The sequence below is a fragment of the Nannospalax galili genome, unplaced genomic scaffold (assembly GCF_000622305.1).
Source record: "Nannospalax galili isolate Female #2095 unplaced genomic scaffold, S.galili_v1.0 scaffold1443, whole genome shotgun sequence".
NCBI lineage: Eukaryota > Metazoa > Chordata > Mammalia > Rodentia > Spalacidae > Nannospalax > Nannospalax galili.
Genome location: NW_008349179.1, coordinates 535482 through 555373, shown reverse-complemented (window position 1 = coordinate 555373; position 19892 = coordinate 535482). Strand labels below are relative to the sequence as shown.

General features: G+C 41.3%; 1 pseudogene; it reads left to right on the top strand.

Moving 5' to 3' along the window:
• The first annotated feature begins 17227 nt into the window (after positions 1 to 17227).
• Positions 17228 to 18130, top strand: LOC103744688 (annotated as a pseudogene).
• The last annotated feature ends 1762 nt before the right edge of the window (positions 18131 to 19892 follow it).

The following is a 19892-nucleotide window of genomic DNA, read 5'->3' as shown; positions in this document are numbered from 1 at the left end:
CTTTATGTGTCTTTGTGGTTTACTTTTTGGGCATGAAATGCTGGTTCATCTTAGCTTCCTGTTCTCTCTCTTGATTTTATATTGGAGTGGCTGGATTGATTTTGTCTTCAGGATTTCCCACAGAGGCCCAATTCAGATGAGGGTCAGATGATTTCAGGCTTTCTCCTAAGGTCTGGATCCCTCCAGGAATGATTTTATCCTCAGGAATTTGGGGGTTGGACTGGCCTGGGAGCCTGGCCCAGAAAGATGTTGGTCTAGGGTGGCTGGTGGCTGTGCCACCCAAAGATGCAAAGGCAGATGGGACGGGGAGAGGCCCCAAGGACTCCTAGTGACTTCACTGAGGAGCTGGGTTGGTCTGGATGCAAGGATCAGGAAGAGAAAAGGTCAGCTCCCATGTCCCAGAAAGAGGCTGGCAGGTGGTGCAGGCCTCGGGAAGCAGGGGGAGTTGAGTGTGGGGTCAGGTCCAGAAGCAGTGCTCCTGGGGCCCAGAGAAGGCACTAAGTTGGTTTGGATGAAAAGGGTCAGGAAGTAGTGTTGGTTCCCCAGGTGCCTGGGGCCCTAAGACAAGGACTGGGGCAGGGCCCAAACTCAGAGGAGAGAATGGTGGGGGAGATGGGAGGGTGGATGGGGCTGGGGGAGTCAAGGCTTGGAGGGTGCAATGGACTTACCCCAAAGAGAAGCCAGTGGGTAAGAGAGAGGCCTGTGGGTGGGAGAGAGGCCTGTGGAGGGTGGTACACATACAGGGAAGCAGAGGTAGGTGAGTGTGGGGCTAGGCCCAGAAGCAGTGCTCCTGGGGCCCAGAGAAGGCACTAAGTTGGTTTGGATGAAAAGGGTCAGGAAGCAGTATTGGTTCCCCAGGTGTCTGGGGCCCCAAGACAAGGAATGGGGCAGGGGCCAAACTCGGAGGAGAGAATGGTGGGGGAGATGGGAGGGTGAATGGGCATGGGGGGTCAAGGTGTGGAGAGCACGATGAACTTACCCTGGAGAGAGGCCTGCGGGTGGGAGAGAGGCCTGAGGAGGGTGGTGTATGCCCAGGGAAGCAGAGGTAGGTGAGTGAGCTTTTGTAGTTTTATACAAGGGTTCTTAATCAAATTTAGGCTCCTCCCCCATCTATGTCCCAATTCCCTTACCAGGCCTCATGTATTCCTCCATGCATGTTAAGTCCCATCCAGTCAAGCATTTGTACCCAGATGTCCTTCAGTGTAAATTTGTCCACTGGTGTCTAGTCAGCCCATCTAGAGATCCTGTGTAAGTCACACTCTCCCTCATCCAGCATCAATAACTCTTCAACAGTTCTCAGTCTAGGGCTGGCCCATCACCCATTTCTCTCTTCCCCTCTGGACCCCTGTTTAATTGAATTGGCATGGGTCCTTTGCTTGATGCCACCATTGCCACAAGTTCACGTGTGCAGGCTTCCAGTTGCCTGAAAACCTCTGCTTCTTGTGTTCAGGAACCAGTTCTGGCTCTTACAATCTTTCCTTCCCGTCTTCAGCAATCGTCCCTGAGCCATGTGTGGCTGAGGTTCAATATAGGAGTCAGATCCAAGGATCCACACTCTTCCATTTCTTATTGTTTAAAACGTTGCCAGTTGTGGCCTTCTGTGTGCATAGCACTCTGTTTTTTCTTAGTGTCATTTGCTTGGATATTCTTTTTCATCTTTTCAACTTAAAGTAGTTCCTGTCCTTGAAGGTGAGATGTGTTTCTTGCACATAACAAAGAGATATATTTTGTTTCTTAATCCATACAAAGAACCTGTGTCTTTTGACTGGGGAGTTCAGTCCATTGATACCTGAAGTTCTTATTGAAAGATGTGCATTTGCTCCCATTCTTTTAATTTCTGTTGGCATTCTTGGTCTAACTTTGTGTTCCCACAATGTGCTTTCATTTAGTTTCTTTCTGTTGCCCCTTGGGTATAATCATTCCTTTCTTCAGCTTTTTGTATTGCTTTGAGAATTCTCTGAAGGGCTGTCTTTTTGGACATGAATTCTTCCAGCCTATTTGTGTTTTGCAGAAGATTTTTCTTCTCCCTTAAACTATAATAGATATTTTTTTGCTGGGTAAAGTATTCTGGGTTGGCATCTATGATCATTTAGAACTGGGAATACTTTGGTCCAAGCCCTTCTGGCTTTCATAGTTTGGATTGAAAAGTCAGCTGCAATTCTTATGGGTTTTACTTTATATGTGACTTTTTTTCTCCCCAGCATTCCGTATTCTCTCTTTGTTATGTATGCTTAGTGCTTTTACTATGATGTGCCATGGGGTGTTTCTTTTCTGGTCCTGTTTAGTTGGTGTTCTATGTGCTTTTTGTATTTGCATGGGTGTGTCTTTCTTTAGTTTTGGGTTCTTCCACAATCCTGTTGAAGATCTGGTCAATACCATTATTCTGAGATTCTTCTCCTTCCTCTATGTCTATGATGCATGTTTGATCTTTGCATGGTATCCCACATTTCCTGCATATTCCATTCCTGTTTTTCTTTAAATTCATAATCTTTACTTGAGCAGTTCAGTTCTTCAACTTTATTGTCCAGTCTTGATATTCTGTTTTTCATTTCATTCATTCAGTTGGTGAGGTTTTCTCCTGTTGTAAGTGGCTTATTGAGTGTTTTACTTCCTTCTTTATTCCAGCCTGAGTTTTCTTCAATATTTCTATCTCCTTTGTGAATTCAGTCAGAAGTTTATTCCTACCTTCTTTAGTTCTTTGATTTGTTTGTGTGTTCTTTAAATTTTTTGAATTCTTTGATCATGTTTATGATTGTTCTTTTAAATTTTGTGTCCTGGGTTATATCTAGGGGGTTCCCATTGTAAAACTCATCCATAGGACTGGGCTGGAGAGATGGCTCAGCAGTTAAGAACACTGACTGTTCTTGCAGAAGACCTGGGTTTGAATCCCAGCACCCACACGGTGGCTGACAACTGCACTTAACTCCAGTTCCAGGGGCTCTGGCAACCTCTTCTGTCCTCCGCAGGCATTGCATGACACAGATGCACTTACATACACACAGGCAACACACGCATACACATAAAATAAAAATAATAAATAAAATATTAAAAAAACTTGTCCATAGGACTATTAGTGTTTGATGGGGACATATTATTTGGGTTTTTCATATTATTATTTTTTCATTGTTATTTGGCATGTGGATTTCTTTTGTTGTTTGTGATTCTGATGTGAGACTTAAGCCTTCCTTGTTGAAGTTTGTTTCTGTTTGTATAATTGATGTACCTTGGTTGTTTTCTTATTGAGTATGAAAATCTTGGTTGTCTAGGCTTCAGGTTCTCCCTTTTGGTTTTATATTGGAGGGATCATGTGGTTGCCAGCTGTGGCTGCTCTCCTGCTCTTTTAGTTCCTCTGCTCAGTCATCTGGTCCGGACCCCAGGGCTGGTGAGGAGTCTGCACCAGCATTGCTGCATTCAGGTGCAGGAGACCAGGTTCAGTGACACAGTTCTGCTTTATTGCAAGAAAGTATGGGTTTATATAAGGGTAATAGTCAATCACAACACAGCATATGGGATCCCTTATTAGCATGGCAGACTAATATCCTATTACACTCTAGCAGGCCAGATGCCTCATTAGAAGCAATGCATTCCAGCATGATAGGTATGTAAGGCAAAAGGCAAAATCAGTCACAAGATTTTCCACAACATCTCCCCCTATTTTTTCATTTTTGAGAGTGAGGCACAGTTTAGAATATATACTGATATCAGTCCAGGGGTGTATGTGGCAGCATAGGCAAGGGATTGATCCCTATTGTGGGCCCCATCCTTCATGATGGTGAGTTCTCTTGAGAGCAGGCTGGGCCAACTCCATGTCAACCAGTGGGAGTCGAGGTTCTTTGCTTCAGCATTGTTGTCCCCACCTCAAGGGTCACCCAGTATTATGGACTGTGCCTGTCTTAGGTTGTCCAGTTTTTTGGGATCTCACCCGTCATTGACTACCAGCCCTTGAAGGGTGAGTCCCTTGGCCCGGCAAAGGGAGAGGCAGTGTATCAAGCTTTGGCCCGTGTAAAGGCCCCTTAAGGGGTTAAGAGTTCAATAAAAGCCAATGGAGTGAGTTCATCCCATCTGGGGTAACGATGGGGATTAGGGAGTGTCAGGCTCTAGGCATCGGTCTCACATTCTGCCAACAGGAGTATGTATCGCAAAGCAGTTCCTGTGTCTCTGGCAGTTGGGCCATTGTCTCAGGTCTGTTGCATGGTTGTTCCATAAGATTTTACACCTATGCTCAAGCCCCTTAACAATGCAGGGTCCAAAAATCAGGAGTTAGCAGTGATGATGGCACACATAATAAGGAACACAAAGGTTTTCCTCTAGATTGAGGACTTAGCTTAGCTAATGCCTCTGTTTGAGGAGAGAGATGTTCAAGGTCTCCCTAGGTTAGTGGCTTTTGTGGTCTGCGAGATTGGTCTCTCGGTGGTTGAGAGGTGCGCTGCTTCCTCCAGGGTCAGGGCTACCATCTCTGGGGTCAGTGACTGTGGAGGGAGGTTTTCCGTAGCAGGCAATTCTGATATTCCAGGCTGGGATCCAAATGGGGCCTAGAACATTACCTGGGAAGACACAAGCATAGCCTCACCCTTGTGTTAACAACAGATGTCAATAATATGATGGAAATATTTGAGCTTGCCAAAAGGAGAAAAAAGAGTGGCATCCATTTGCCTTATCTTATTTGGGCCAAGACCTCTAGGTAGGGTCCCAGTGGGTTGTAATGGCCCCAGAGGTAGATAGCGGCGGCCTTTATCATTGTCTTCCCCTATTTTCTGTATTTGTTTAATGAGTGTTTGGTGGGAACATTCAACAATCCCTTGACCCTGGGGATTATAAGGGATACCAGTTATATGCCTAATATTCCAGTCAGAGCAAAAATGGCTGAAGGTAGCAGAAACATAAAAAGGACCATTATCTGTTTTTATTTGCCAAGGAACTCCCATAAGGACCATGGCGTATTTGACAGTCCTTATGGCATGAGAAGCCATCTCACCAGAGCAGGCCAATGCAAGATGAACACTGGAATAATTGTCAATAATATGATGGATATACTTGAGCTTACCAAAAGGAGAAAAATGAGTGACATCCATTTGCCATATCTTGTTGGGGCCAAGACCTCTAGGGAGTGTCCCAGTGGGTTGTAATGGCCCCAAGGTAGAAGAGGGGCACAAGAGGAGCATGCATGGACCAAATGTTTACAGCTCTGAATTTACAAGGTAGGGAGGAGCCTATGTATAGCTTGGGGAGAAAGGTGGAAACGGGCATGTAAGTCTCTAGCTTGTTGAATAAGGGTGGGGTCTAGGGTGGCGCTCAGGACCAGTTTGTCAGTGGTGGCATTGTCCTATGCCAGAAGCCCTGGGAGATTGGTATGAGACCGCAAGTGTTGAATATACCAAGGGGCAGAGCGCTGCTTGAGTAATAGTTGTAATGAAGAAAGTAACAAATCAAGGGGACTCTGGCAGGGCCTGAAAGCTGCAAAGGCCAGATGTTGTAGAGTCTGAACTACATAAGCACCATCAGAAAAAATATTACAGGGAGTTGTAGGGAGATCCTGAAAGACTTGTAACATGGCTGAGAGCTCTCTGAGCTGTACAGACCCCTGGAAAGGGAAAACCTTATGTGAGGAGAGTTGTCCTTCCTGGTAAAATTACATAACCAAATTTACATTTACTAGAATCAGTAAAGATTAGGGGAGCCTTAAGAAGAGGATTATGCTTTGGGAATGACTGGGGAAATAGGGACAGGGGAAGCTGTCTTAATCCTTGAAGGAGCTTATATTTAGGAATAATGATTGTCATATTTCCCCTGATAGACTAGTAGGAGAGTTTGGAAGCCAGGGTTGTCAAGGAACAATGACTGTAGCAAATGAATTGGAGGGGATAGAACCAATGATTCGGGTTTGCAGCCATACAGAAGGTGGGAGGTATGGACAAGTTTAAGGGCTAGCACAGCCATGCCTCAATAGCTTGGGTGACCTTGTGAAGTTGACTCCATGAAGAGTGGACCCATATCAGGGACCCTGGGTCTGCCATAGTGCTCCCAAAGGGGTGTTTTTAGTAGGAATAACTACTGCTTAGATGGGCAACTTTGGCTGTATCCTATTTACAAATGCTTGGGACAGGTGAGAATTGATCGTTGTGACAACACGTTGTGCCTCCGGAGAGACCTTGTGGGGAATGGGCCCAGGTGTGGTTGCCCGCTGTGGCTGCTCTTCCAGCTATGGCCACTCTCCTGCTCTTTTAGTTCCTCTGATCAGTCATCCGGTCCAGACCCCAGGGCTGGTGAGGAGTCTGAGCCAGTGTAGCTGCAAGAAAGTACGGGCTTATATAAGGGTAATAGTCCAATCACAACACAGCATATGGGATCCCTTATTAGCATGGCAGACTAGTATCCTATTACACTCTAGTGGGCCAGATGCCCCATTAGAAGCAATGCATTCCAGCATCATAGGTATGTAAGGCAAAAGACAAAATCAGTCACAAGATTTTCCACAACAGGATCAGATGACTCTAATCCAGCTACTCAGGAGTTCTGGCAGAGGCCCAAGTCAGGCAAGAATCAGATGCTCTCAGGCTTCCTCCTAAGGGCTGGGTGTCTTTAGCTAGCAGGCACAGCACAATGTGAGAGTTCTTTCAGCTACCTGTTTCATCACGTGCCTTGAACCATAGCTGTAGAGATTACATTGCAGATGTGTCACTAAGGACTGGAAATCTCTCAGACACTTATTCTCTGCATTTGGGAGGTCAATATTCAAAGCTATGATACAATTTGACAACTACATAAAGGATCTCTTGTTCAGGGAATATATCCCCCATCAATACTTCCTTTTACTACTACAATGCTAGGATGCCCAAACTAGCTATGGTTGTAATAATCTCCTGCATAAGGCTTTCTCTACAAGTCTTCAGTAAAATAAAAATGCATCTAGTGAATAGTGCAACAATTCACAACATTCTTTCTCTTCTGTCAATTGTTGCCTAATTGTTAAAACTTCGACTTGGCTTTCTGGGTTAATCATCATCTGTTTCATGAGGAAGCTTCACTGGTGAGAGTTGAGAGTTCTTTCTGCCACCTGTTTCATTATGTTCCTTGAACCTTAGGTGTAGAGATTACATTGTAGATGTGTCACTAAGGACTGGAAAATCACAGACACTTATTCTCTGCATTTGTCCAATTGTGAAGCTTTATAATAGTCTCCATCTGTTGCAAAAAGAAGCTTCTTTGATGAGTGGTTTGAGGTACATTTGTCTATAAATATAAGGCTACATATTTAGAGTGCTGTAAGAAAAACCGATCCAAGGATGTGACAAAAGTAGGTTTTCACTCCAGGGTGTATGGCTTCTCCACCCATGTGTATTTTTTTATAGTACCACACATGAGTTCCCTCCCATTGAGTGAGCCTTAAGTCCAATTAGATAGCTGTTAATTACCTCCATGATAAAAGTGCCTCCACTGCACCAGTAGAGATTATTTTCAGGGCCATAATTGCTGTGGCTCATAGGCTTTAAGGCTGGATGAGATCATTGATTGGTTTTCTCCCTTACTACCAGTTTGCATGTCTTCTGATACTATGGGAACTAGTCTTTATGGAGGAGGTTTCCGGATTCACTTTGAGCTTGATTGCTTTAAGTGCTGTGTCTGAACAATGTCCTGTCTTCAGAAATAGGATCTTATTTTCAAGTCATGGGAGGCAATCAAGGGCTGTGGAGATAGCCTGTGTTATTTTGGTGGGAGTCTCTTAGAATAACCTGACCAATACCTTGAAGGGAGATTACCCCTATCTGGCACTGTTTTTTGTGTGTTTTGTTTTGTTTTTTTAAATACATCCTTCAGCTATACATCTGCTTATATGTATTTTATATAATGTGTATCTTTCAGTAAGCTATTTTGCATTTTTAAGTTAAATTTTGTGATTTTTTTCATATACTAGTTTGATGGCATTTAGATTTGCTCCTCTCTTCCCACCTCCCCTACCTTATAGAGTCTAATTTGTGTTCCCCAGTGTCCTTCAGTAGGCTTTTAAACTAATACATTTTCCTCTAATTTTTCATACCACCCAAGCATTTTTCTCTTCTTTCTCCCCCTGTATAGCCCCCCTATTCCTTCCCAATTAAAGTTTTGCCAATTTTCCCTATTTCCCCTTGATAACACCTGTCTCCTACTATCCCTTTCTCTTGAGTTTATTCTTTCCCTTTACCCCCATGGTTTCTTTCCATTTTCCTGGCTCCTGCAGTTACATCAGAATATATACTCACATTTAAGGATTTGATGCTAAGATCCACAAATGAGACAGAACATACGTTGCTTTTTTTTCTGTTTCTGTGTTACTTTACTTAGTATAACAGTTTCTGCGTCCATTCATTTACCTACAAATTTTGTTTCTCTTTACTGTTGAATAACTCCTTTGTGTAAATGTGCCACATTTTCATTTCCTCATGGAACAGATGGTGATTAAACCAGAAAGTCACAACTGGCCAAAGTGCAGAGAATAAGAGACTGCAGAGTACTTATAACTGAATAGAACACCTATATCAAACCTCTGTCACTGATGACCGAATCATTGTGGAGTAGCAGGTGGAAAGACTGTAAGAGCCAGAGGTGGTTGATGACCACAAAGAAACAAAGTTTTCCAGACAGCTGGGAAGTTACTCATATGAACTCACAGCAATGGTGACAGCCTGCACAAGACCCATGCAAGCTTAAGCCTGACAAAATCCCAGCATTGTAGTGGGGAATTGACGAAGAAGCCCCAACGTTAGCCAAGGAGCTATTGGAAACAAATAACTGCTTAGGGAGAGAGTGTATTTTCTTTAAGGGTGTGATGCTAGATAATTCAGTCAGGCTCCAGTGGATGGATGCACACTGAAGAACATTTGGGGACACAAAAATCTTGACTTAATAGGACTTAATGTATATCACAGAGTACATGAATTCCAGTGGAGGGGCTATAGAAGGCGTGCAGATACAATATATTGTATGAAATTCACAAAAACTCAATAAAAAAGAAAAACAGATTTTAAAATGGGAAAAAGACATGCATACGATAAACTACTATGAAGCTGTAGTAGGAGAAGGAAAGCTTTCCGTATTTGACAACATAAATGAACTGTGAACACATTTGGCTTAGTGATGTTAGCAAGGCACTGAAGGACAAACACTACATAGCCAAACACAGTAACAGAGAGCACGCATGGCTGCCAAAGGTTGGCTCAGGGGCAAATGGGAAGTTGCTGTTTCATGGGTATAACGTTCACTATCAGTTACACAAGATGATATAGAAATCTGCTGTACAACATTGTGCTTAAAGTAAGAAGTACCTTATTGTACATTTAAAAATTGCAAAGGGAATAGTTCCATTGTGATGGTTAATCTTCCTTAGCAACTTGAGTGAATTTAAAACTGCCATGGAAACACAGCCCTGGGTGTGTGTATGTTTTCAGAAAGGTTGAATTGAAGATTCACTGTACATATGGGTGGAACCATTCTGTGAGTCTCCAGGCTGAATGAAAAGGAGGAAGAGGAGATGAGGGGAGTGGTATAGCACCAGTGTTTAGCTCTCTCTGCTTCTTGACTGTAGATGCAATGTAACCAGCTGCTGCCTCTCACCATGACTTCCTGGCAAGGTAGACCATACCTTCAAATTGTGAGCCAGCATAAACTCTTCAGTTACTTTTGTCAAGTTTTTTTTTTTTTCAACGCAACGAGAAAAGTTGCCAGTATACCACATTAAAGGTTATTATCACAAAATGTGAATGCCTTGTAAGGAAGAGGCTGGAAGAGATTTGGTGGAAAGGCCGAGCCCAGATGTCTTTTGGAGCATAGAGGAAGTAAGGAATGAGCAGGCACGGATAATACGAAAAACTCTGAGCCAAATATTTTCCCTGTTGAGTTTTGAAATTATGTAAACAACGATAGAGACACATTTTGGGACAGTGGCCATAAAAGATATTGACTTTGTTGTACATGTTTTTTTGTAGAAAGAAGAGAGTCATCATTTCTACAAGATGCTGAAAACCAGTTCCTTGGGACTGGAGAGATGACTCAGCATTTAAGAGCACTGAGTGCACTTGCAGAGGACTTGGGTTTGATTCCTAGCACGCACATGGCAGTTAACTGTTGGAAACTCCAGTTCCCGGGGAATTTGATGCCCTCTTCTGACCTCCTCCTCAGGCTTTTCAGGACACGGGTGCACTTACACACATGCAGGCAGTATACACATGAAATAAAAATAACAAATACATTTTTTTTTTAAAAAAAGAAAACTAGCTCCTATGGAGAAATTTGTTTCATGTTAATATCACTTTGATTATCTGTCAAAGCTTAAAAGTAGAGTTGAGTGAGCACCAGAATATGGAAAGAAATCTTTGGGAAAAGTATTCAGCTCAAAGGTGCAGTGTTCAGTTCTGTGTGTTTTGTTATACTGACCTCTGAACCGACTACTGAAAAACTGAAGGGTTTCCTTCAGCATGCTCAAGTGCACCAAAGGGTTCCCTGGCCACTGAAGGGAACTCAGGTGTGCATCTAGGCCTCCACTTGTTTTTAATGGAAGATTTACTTCATTTTTGGCATGCCAGCATTTGTGATTTTAATAATAAGGTAGATTCATATCATCTTGTCAATGTAATGAGTCAGTAATATGAGCAGTGTATACTTTTTGATATATGACTTCATTTTTGAATGTAGTTATCTGTACTAGCTATAATCTGGAGTGAAATAATATCTCTCTATATTTAATATGTTGAAATTCTATTAGGTACTTCAAGTTAAGTGCAGAGAATTGAAGATGATAAAGAAAATTGTTAGTTTTCTTACTGGGTGAGGGATAATTGGTCTTCTTTAAGGGAGTGACTCTAGATAGGCTGACCAAGGTAGAAAATAATGGTTTTACTAGAAAATAATGTTAGAAAGAATATGATGTGCATTGACATATAGGTTTTCAGATATTTGTATAATACATGGCTATACAAAATAGGAACAAAATTCTAAATTATCTAGATTTGATTCATGTACCAGCACTCATAAATTCAAGGAAATGACTTTAAGTAATTAAACATATTTGTTTTCACTTAGGGCTGTAGTGGTTTGCATAAGGCTATTCCTCATAGACTCAAATATTTGAACGTGGATGGTGCTATTTTGGGAGGCTTAGGCAGTGTGGCCTTGCTGGAAGAAGTACATCACTGGAGGAGGGCTCTCAGAGTTCATAACCTGGCCCACTTTCAGTTTGCCTTCTCTGCTTCCTGTTTGCCTTTGGAGATGTGAGTTCTCAGGCTTCTCCTGCTCCTGCCATCAAGCCAGCCACTTGGTGCCATGTGTCTCTGCCATGATGGACTCTTTTCCCTCTTGAACTGTAAGCCAAAAGAAACTTTTGGTCATGGTGTTTAGTTACAGCAACAGAAGAGTAGCTAAGACAAGAGCTTTAGTCTTTTAAGAAAACAGAAATCCTAAGGAATGCTTCATATGTGAAACAAAATAGTTAAAATAGTTAAAAGTTGTAACACAGACTCAGAAAAACAAACAACGTATGTTCTCCCTCATATGTGGATCCTAGCATAAGTGATTATGTATCCAGACATAACTAGAGGAACCAGGATAATGAAAAGGAGCCAGGGAGGTAAAGGAAAAGAAAGAACCTGAGAGAGAACAGTAGGAAACAGGTGTTACTAAGGGAGGTATGGATGAAAATGGGGTTATTTAAATGAGAGGGGAGAGGGAGGGTTATACAAGGAAACTTGGGGATAAAGGGAAAGAAGGAGCTCAACAGAGGTGGGACCATAGGAGAAGGATATTAATAAGGAAGAAGTGGGAAAAATGGGGACACCTTAAGTGGGAAAACCATGATGGAGGGGTGAGAAAATGTGAGAGATAAACAATGCCTAGCTAGCTTTAAAAAAATCAGAGGGAACCATATGATTTCAACAACCTTCTGACAAATTATACATACAACTAGCTCAAGGAACAAAATATATGTCTAGTCAAGGTTTGTCTGAGAACATTTGGTTTTTGCCCAAGCTTTATCTACATAGCACATGGTAATTAAAAGTACCAGACTGATGGAATGAACCTTCTTGGATGTTTAACAAGCATACTTTGAGGCCTATACTAATTTGGTCAGAGGGACCTAAAGGACGGTTTTTGCTCCTTGCCTTCCTAGGTCAACTAATTCCAGGGGACTATGGAACACCTCTCAAAATGTCCTGTAACTGTGGTGAGTCATCTGTCCTCTTGTTCAGGGAGGCCATGGAGACCCCACCAGATGGACTTGAACCAGTGTCCAGTCTACAAAGAGGAGGGCCAACACAGGGGAAACATTTCCTCCATGCTTCCAAGTGAAGCCAACTACAGTCAAGCAGGGCCTTTGACTTATCTTCACATAGATAGAACTGGTAAAATAAAGGAGCCGGGGGCTCCTCACAAGCCCATGTGATCCCTGAGAAACAGATCCTCAAGCAACCTTAAGAGTAAAAATAAATTGGTTTATTTGGGCCAACTGTATGGTCTTAAATACCCAAAAGGAAAGTATAACCAAAGATTAAAGTGATCAGTATATTTCTTTGAGTCCATGTGTATAACTAAAGGCTACATAACAAGAAACAATGCCAGACAGGAGCTACCTTCCTGTGAGTTGTTGGCCAGGGTGGCCCATGAGACTCCCAGACAGTAACCCAGCATAGAACTGGGAAAATGAACAGCAGACCCCAATCTTATCTAAAGGAATGTTGGCAACTGATTGCTGCTGTGTGAAGAAGAGCTGAGTTTCCTAAAACAAGGGACTCTAGATAGGCTGACTAGACTCAGTGGATGGGTTTGCACTGGGGAACGGCTGGGGGCACTGACAATATACTGGACAGTAACAGGGATGACAGAACATATGGGCTCCACTGGGCGGGGGGAGGCTATGGGAGGGTACCATTTGGGATGCAGGTATAAAGATTAATAAGATTGGGATATTCTGTATGAAATATACAAAAATCAATAAAAAATGCAAAGTTAATAAATACAGCATCCTTTACTAAAAAAAAGTAAAAAGGAGCTATTGCAAACTGGAAAATATTGTGAATAATGATTTAATACCTTAAATACAGTCATTCAGATTGTAGTCACCATTAACATTTTGGTAGAATTTTTTTATTATTTGCATTCATATTTGTAAATTTGTAAGTAAATTTTGTGCTGAGTATGGATTTAATTTTTCATCTTTTTTTTCAATAAGAAACTGTAGACATTCCTCAATCTTGAACATCTCAATGTATTATCCATTTTTACTTAAGTAAACATGGCATTCCAATGTTTTTGAATGGAAGATTTTATTTTAATAATTTAACATTTGACTAGTGTATGGACTCCAAGAAATCATGACTACTTTGTTGTTCCTTGTTCTGGGAAGCACTGTGTTTTCAAGTGGATCGAGGTGGTGTGTGAATGAGTTAGAAAAGTGAACATTGATCTATAACTCTAGCTATACATGGAGAATGGAGGACAGCAGGCTATGGATGGCAAAATATTCTTTGTTGGTTTTTGAAACTGATTACTACCACAACAACATGAAGGGTATGCCTAATAAATATCAACAAAACACTGTATAGATATACAGGTTTTAAACTATAGAATGAAAAATCAGATATTAATATCATATTTGTGAAATTGCATGTGAAGCATAAAAGCCTGGAAAAAAGTTGTAAATTAGCTCAGCTACTGGAAGACTTCAAATGTAGAACAATCTTCAAAATTATGTTCAACATCTACAAAGCACCTCTTGCTCAGATTTAATAAAGACTACGAGGAATGTAGATAAGAAATTATTAGATATTATTAGGTTGCATAACTGAGTAACCAAATAGGCATAAGAAAATTGATATGTTACAAGTTTATGGATGTTGAAGAATGCATTTGACTGAAGGCCAAGGTCAGGGCAGAAGCTGACAGGCAGATTTTGTGAATTCTGTAGCTGATGTTAATTGACATGCATCTCTGTATTTGTACAATATTCTCAGAGTAAATAAGGGAAGTCGTATGAGGAATTATAAATATCTGTCATTTAAAGTGGCCTTGAAAAATCCTGAAGACAGGAAATTTCAGTTTAAATATACCAGTGAAAGTCATACATAGTCTTACCAGAACCAGGCATACAGCAGCAAAGACTCAATACAATTCAGGGCAGGTGATTCTCATTTTCAGACAAGGGATTACCCATGTAAACACAGGATCAGAGCTTTCACAGCATGATGACTTTTTCCACACAAAAATAAATATTTTCAACTTTGACCAGTTCTGATGGCCAGACTCAGGTCATTAACATCTAACCAGATACTTTAGGCAGGAAGAAAAGTACAGCTGGAAGAAAGTCTTAGGAGGACAAATCACCCATGGCAATCTCTTGGGGCCTGAAAGACATAGAACCTCCAACTCACTTAACTCTTCCATTTGGCCAAGAAGAAAATGATCCAAAATCTCACTTTGTAAGATAGCAGATGTTCCAAAAATCTAAGTATGTTGCAATGATTTGACATTAAACAGCATGCCACCTGTTGATGACACATGTAATGGCATATAATGGAAAGCCATGCTTCTATGACCTCATTGAATCAACAGTAAAAATCCTAACATAAACTCTAAATTTGGCATTACCTGTAATCACATAAGACTCTATTTCCACCTAGACTAATAAACAGTGTAGGAAGAAGGTTAGATGATGGTGATTGGGGTGTAGAGGTTATTTTCTGTAATACTATGGGTAAAAGAGACAGAAACATCAAACTATTGACAGGTATTTTGGGTTGAGACTGATGCAATAAGCCCAACTACATGTTTATAGCCTTCTATGACATGTCAGATGCATATGCATCAAGGTAGGTTACCAGTGTTTGTTTGAGATGTATTATCTTTTGGGGATTATCAACTCAAGGGATTGCTGCTGTGACTTCCGTCAAATCTTCATTAAAAGTCTTATAAACCATTTTTTTTCAGGTATAGTGTTGTCTCTTTAAATTTGTGATAGAACTTAAATTTTTTTATTTATTTACTTTTATGTGTATGAATGTATTGTCTGCATGTATGTAAGGGTACTCATGTTGTGCAATACCCCGGAGGGACGTCAAAAGAGGGCATTGAATTCCCCTGAAACTGGAGTTTCTGACAGTTGTTAGCTGCCATGTGGGTGCTGGGAATTGAACCCAGGTCCTCTGCAAGAGCAGTCAGTGCTCTTAAGTGCTGAGTCATCTCTCCAGCCTAAGTCTGTGATAGGACTTTTATAAGGCAGTAGTGTTGGATTTTGGTTTGAGTTGCAGCAGTGGAAGCCCAGAGCGGCAGCTCTTGTCTCTAGGCTGAGGTTTATGGAGCTATGTCTGAGCCAGCTCATAATATGCATAGCAGAAGTGACTTATAGCAAGGCTGTCCAATGACATTTCCATGTCAACTTGATATTCAGAGGGCAAAATTCAAGTACAAGACCATAGAACTAAGTTAAGGTAAAAAAGGTTTATTCACACAACAAACAGTTCTTGAATTCTTCTGTGCTAGGTACACTAGGCATTGGGGAGAAGCGAGTGAACACAATCAGACCAAAATCACTCTCTTGGAGAGCATAGCATACTAAAAGAATTGGTGAGCTTGAAGTGACAGCCTAAGCTTCTCGGCATAGGACATTTGGAGCCGCAGGCTTGGGAAAAGGCCTGATTAATGAGGTTTAGCCCATCTTGACATGACTGACAGCGTTTTTTCCTCACATTGTCAGTAAATTTACTTCATTTATTTTTTAGATTTATTTTTTGACTTTTTAAAATTGAACTTTTGTAAAGCTCATACAATATATTTTTATTGTATTTAGAGCCCCTCCCCATCTGCACCCCATTACTACCTCCATCCAATTTCACACATAGAGTCAAATTTCTGTCCCTGAATGCCCTTTTGTGTAGGTCCATTCAGTGGAGCCTGGACAACTTAACAGGAGTCTCACCCTTAAGTGAGGCTGACTCTTCTCTTCCTGGCAGCCATTTGGTTGCCAAAACTTCCTTGGGTAGGATTGGGGCTTCTTACCCACTTCTCCACGTTGTTTGAGCTTAGGTTGCATTTGCGCATGCTGTCACCATTACTATGTGTTCATATGAGTAACTGACCAGCTGTCTGGAAAACTCTGTGGTCATCTACCACTTCTGGGTCTTACAATCTTCCCACACCATTCTTTCACAATGATCCCTGAGCACTGGGAGGCAGAAGTTTGATACAAGTGTCCTGTTCAGGGATAAGCAGTCTACAGTCTCTTGTGTTCTACATGTTGATCAGTTGTAGCTTTCTAAGTTAATCACCATCTGCTGCATAGGGAAACTTCTAAGGTGAGAGATTATTAATCTATGGGTATAATAATAAGTCTTTAGGAGTCAGTTTAATACTATAGTTATTTAGTAGAATAATAGTATTGGGCTCTCCCTTAGGACCAGGGTCTTAGGTCCGATGTCAGTGTCAGGTATGGGCTCCATCCTATGAAGTAGATCTTAAATCCAATGAGAAAGTGGTTGGTTGATTCTATTATTTGTGCTACTGTTGCATTGGTGGGCATATCTTACCAGGAAGGTTGTTGTAGCGTAGGATTCATAGCTGGATAAGGCTGATGGTTAATTTTCTCTTTAGGTAGCATGTGTAGCACCTTGTAGTACCTTGTAGATTTCAGAGACTGGGGAGATGGTTCAGTTTCAAGCATGAGGACCTGAATTAGATTCCCAGAATTCATGTAAAAAACCTGAGCGTGGTGGTGCATATTTGTAATCCTAGATTTTGGATGCAGAGACAGGTGGATCCTTAGGGTTCACTGGCCAGCCAACCTAGCCCACTTAGCAAGTTCCAGCTCATTAAGAGAATCTGTCTCAAAAAACCCAATGCTAAACAACATTTGAGGTTTCCCGCTAGGCCACACACAAGCATACACATACTCATGCACGCACACACACTATTCTGTAATATTAGATCAGTACAGATCATAATCATGTTTGTAAGGGCTTCTTACTGTAGTCAGAACATGCTTTGTCATAAACACAAATCTGTGTAAAATAGGGAAAATCTGCATGGACTACCAAAGGAAGGGTGGAAGGTTAAAAGTGGTAATTTTTAAAATCAGTCATTAAAAGTTAGGTCAAACTATTTAGATAAATCAAAACTTTAATGAAGATTAAATATATGAATTAAGAATAAAAGTAAATGTTCTACAAATCATACTATAATAGAATTTAAGATAAAACTTGGGGTAGAACCAATGAACTGTGGAGTTCATTCCTCAGTCCTTTCGTCTACCCACAGCACCCTGCAAACTCAGTCCCCTCTTCTGCTGGAACTTGCTGCCACAGGCATCATGCCCTACCCATACCCAGCACTGACCCCAGAGCAGAAGAAGGAACTGTCTGACATTACTGATGGCATTGTGGCTCCGGGCAAGATGGGCCCACATGAAGCATTGCAAAGCAGCTGCAGTTCATTGGCACCGAGAACACAGAGGAGAACCGGGACTTCTACAATCAGTTCCTGCTGGCCGCTGATGACTATAGGAATCCCTGCATGGCGGAGGCAGTGATCCTCTTCTATGACACACTGTACCAGAAGGCAGATGATGGACGTCCCTTCCCTCAAGTTATCAAATCCAAGAGCGGTGTTGTGGGCATCAAGGTAGACAAGGGTGTGGTGCCCCTGGAAGGAACCAACCGCAAGACCACCACCCAAGGGGTGGATGGGTTGTCTGAACATTGTGCCCAGTATAAGAAGGATGGAGCCAACTTTGCCAAGTGGCATTGTGTACTGAAATTGGAGAGCACACTTCCTCAGCCCTTGCCATCACGGAGAATGCCAATGCTTGGGCCTGTTATACCAGCATTTTCCAGAAGAATGGTGTGCACATTGTGGAGCCTGAAATCCTCTCTGATGGGGACCACGACTGGAGTGCTGTCAGTATGTAACTAAGGAGGCACTGACTACTCTCTACTAGGCTCTGAGTGACCACCACATCTACTTGGAAGGCACCTTGGTGAAGTTCAACATTGTCACCCCAGCCCATGCTTGCACCCAGAAGTTTGCAAATGAGATTGCCACGGGAATTGTTACAGCACTGCACTGCAGTGCTTCCTGCTGGCCCTGGCGTCTCTTCTCACCATGCCTACTAAGCTAAGGTGGTCTAAGGCTGCCCCACCAACACACCAGGCCCCTGCTTACCCACTTACTCTTGAAGAGGGCTGCCTCCAGGCTCTTTCCTCATCACTCTCGCCACCCTAGTGGTTTTGTTGTGTGGTATTCTCTTTGAATGCTAACTCTGTTATCCCTTCCTCCCTACTTCCAATAAACACCTTAAGAAGGAAAAAAAAGAATGAAAAAAGTTGGAAAAATATGGATAAAATGAACTAGAGATATTAAAATGGGAAATCTAGTTTTAAGAAAGTTCAATGTATTCATTTTTGTTCATGTATATTAATAACCTGCAAGTTTTAGCCTCTCTTTGTGGTGAATACATTTCAATGCCTCTCTTCTACTTTGAGATATGTTATACATCTTTGTTCACTCTGTTCACTATAATGTACCAAATAAGACCAGAAAGATACTCCTCCCGTCAAACTATGACATCTCACTCTTTGACTATTCTGTCATCACCACTTATACCTGTTTTTCCCATTTTTCTGTATATACCATTCTCTGCTAACTTTTTTAAAAAAGATAAATGTTTTCTGATTTTATTCATAAGTAAAGCCATATGGCATATGCCTCTCTGTTTCTGATTTATTTCCTTTAACATAATATTCTATAGGTCTATATGGTCACAAGTAAAATATTTGATTTCTTTTAAATTTTTTAAGTTGATTTGAGAAATTCCTACTCTTGATTGCATTCAGCCCCCCCCTCTCTATCCCCACCCTAGCAACACCCCTCCCTGGCCAACTTCATATTCTCTATTATTATTTGTTCTTTTAAAAAAAGATGTATCAATTCTAATCTGTGGAGAAATCTATTTCTTGTTTCAGCACTGTCTACCACTGTCTCCCTCCTTCCTCGAAGAAACCTTACCTAGCCTTCAGTTTTATTCATTTACTCATTTGTTTATTTATCGAGACAGGGTCTTGCTGTGTAGCCTAGGCTAGCCTTGACCTTACTTTCTTGCCTCAGCTGGTCTTGAACCCATGATCCCGTGCCTTAGTTTCCTGAGTGATGCAATTACAGTTGTATACTGCCATGTCTAGCTAAGAAATTGTTTATTTTGCTTCTTGTGGTGCTGGGCTCCAACCCAGGGCTGTCTGCATCTTGGCAAGTATTCTACTACTTAACTACATCTCCAATTCCCCATCTTTATAAAAAAAAATCTTAAGTATGTGAAAAGATGCTCAATTTCACTCACAAAGACATTAAAGTCCAAATTCTAATGAAATATAAGTACATACAGGATAAGATATATGCACATGGTATAATTTACACTAAAGTCTATATGTTATTAATATTTTCTTAGTTTTTACATAAGGCTCCTTTTCTGTTCAGAGATCTATTCCAGGACAGCATGCTACATTTTGTTACCAGATTTCTCTAGGTACCTCTTGGCCGTGATTGTCAAAAGGCCCTCTTCAGAGGGGGAAATGTTAGAGTACCCAAAAGTCCCATAAAAAAATAAATGAAAGAAGAAAAAGAAAAAGAAAAAAAAGTGACGGGGAGATATGGGAGGTGTTGGAAGGGAGGGAGTGGTTATGGATTTGATCAAAACACCTTATAGGTATGTATGAAAGTCTCAATAAAGTTTCTGTAAAAGTTTTTAAAAAAGGCCCTAAATTTCTACACATGTGGAATGTTGTAAAGTTTTAAAATTATTTTTAGGAATTTTTAGCACATGTGGAATGTTGTTAAGTTTTAAAATTATTTTTAGGAATTTTTAGCGCATGTGGAATGTTGTTAAT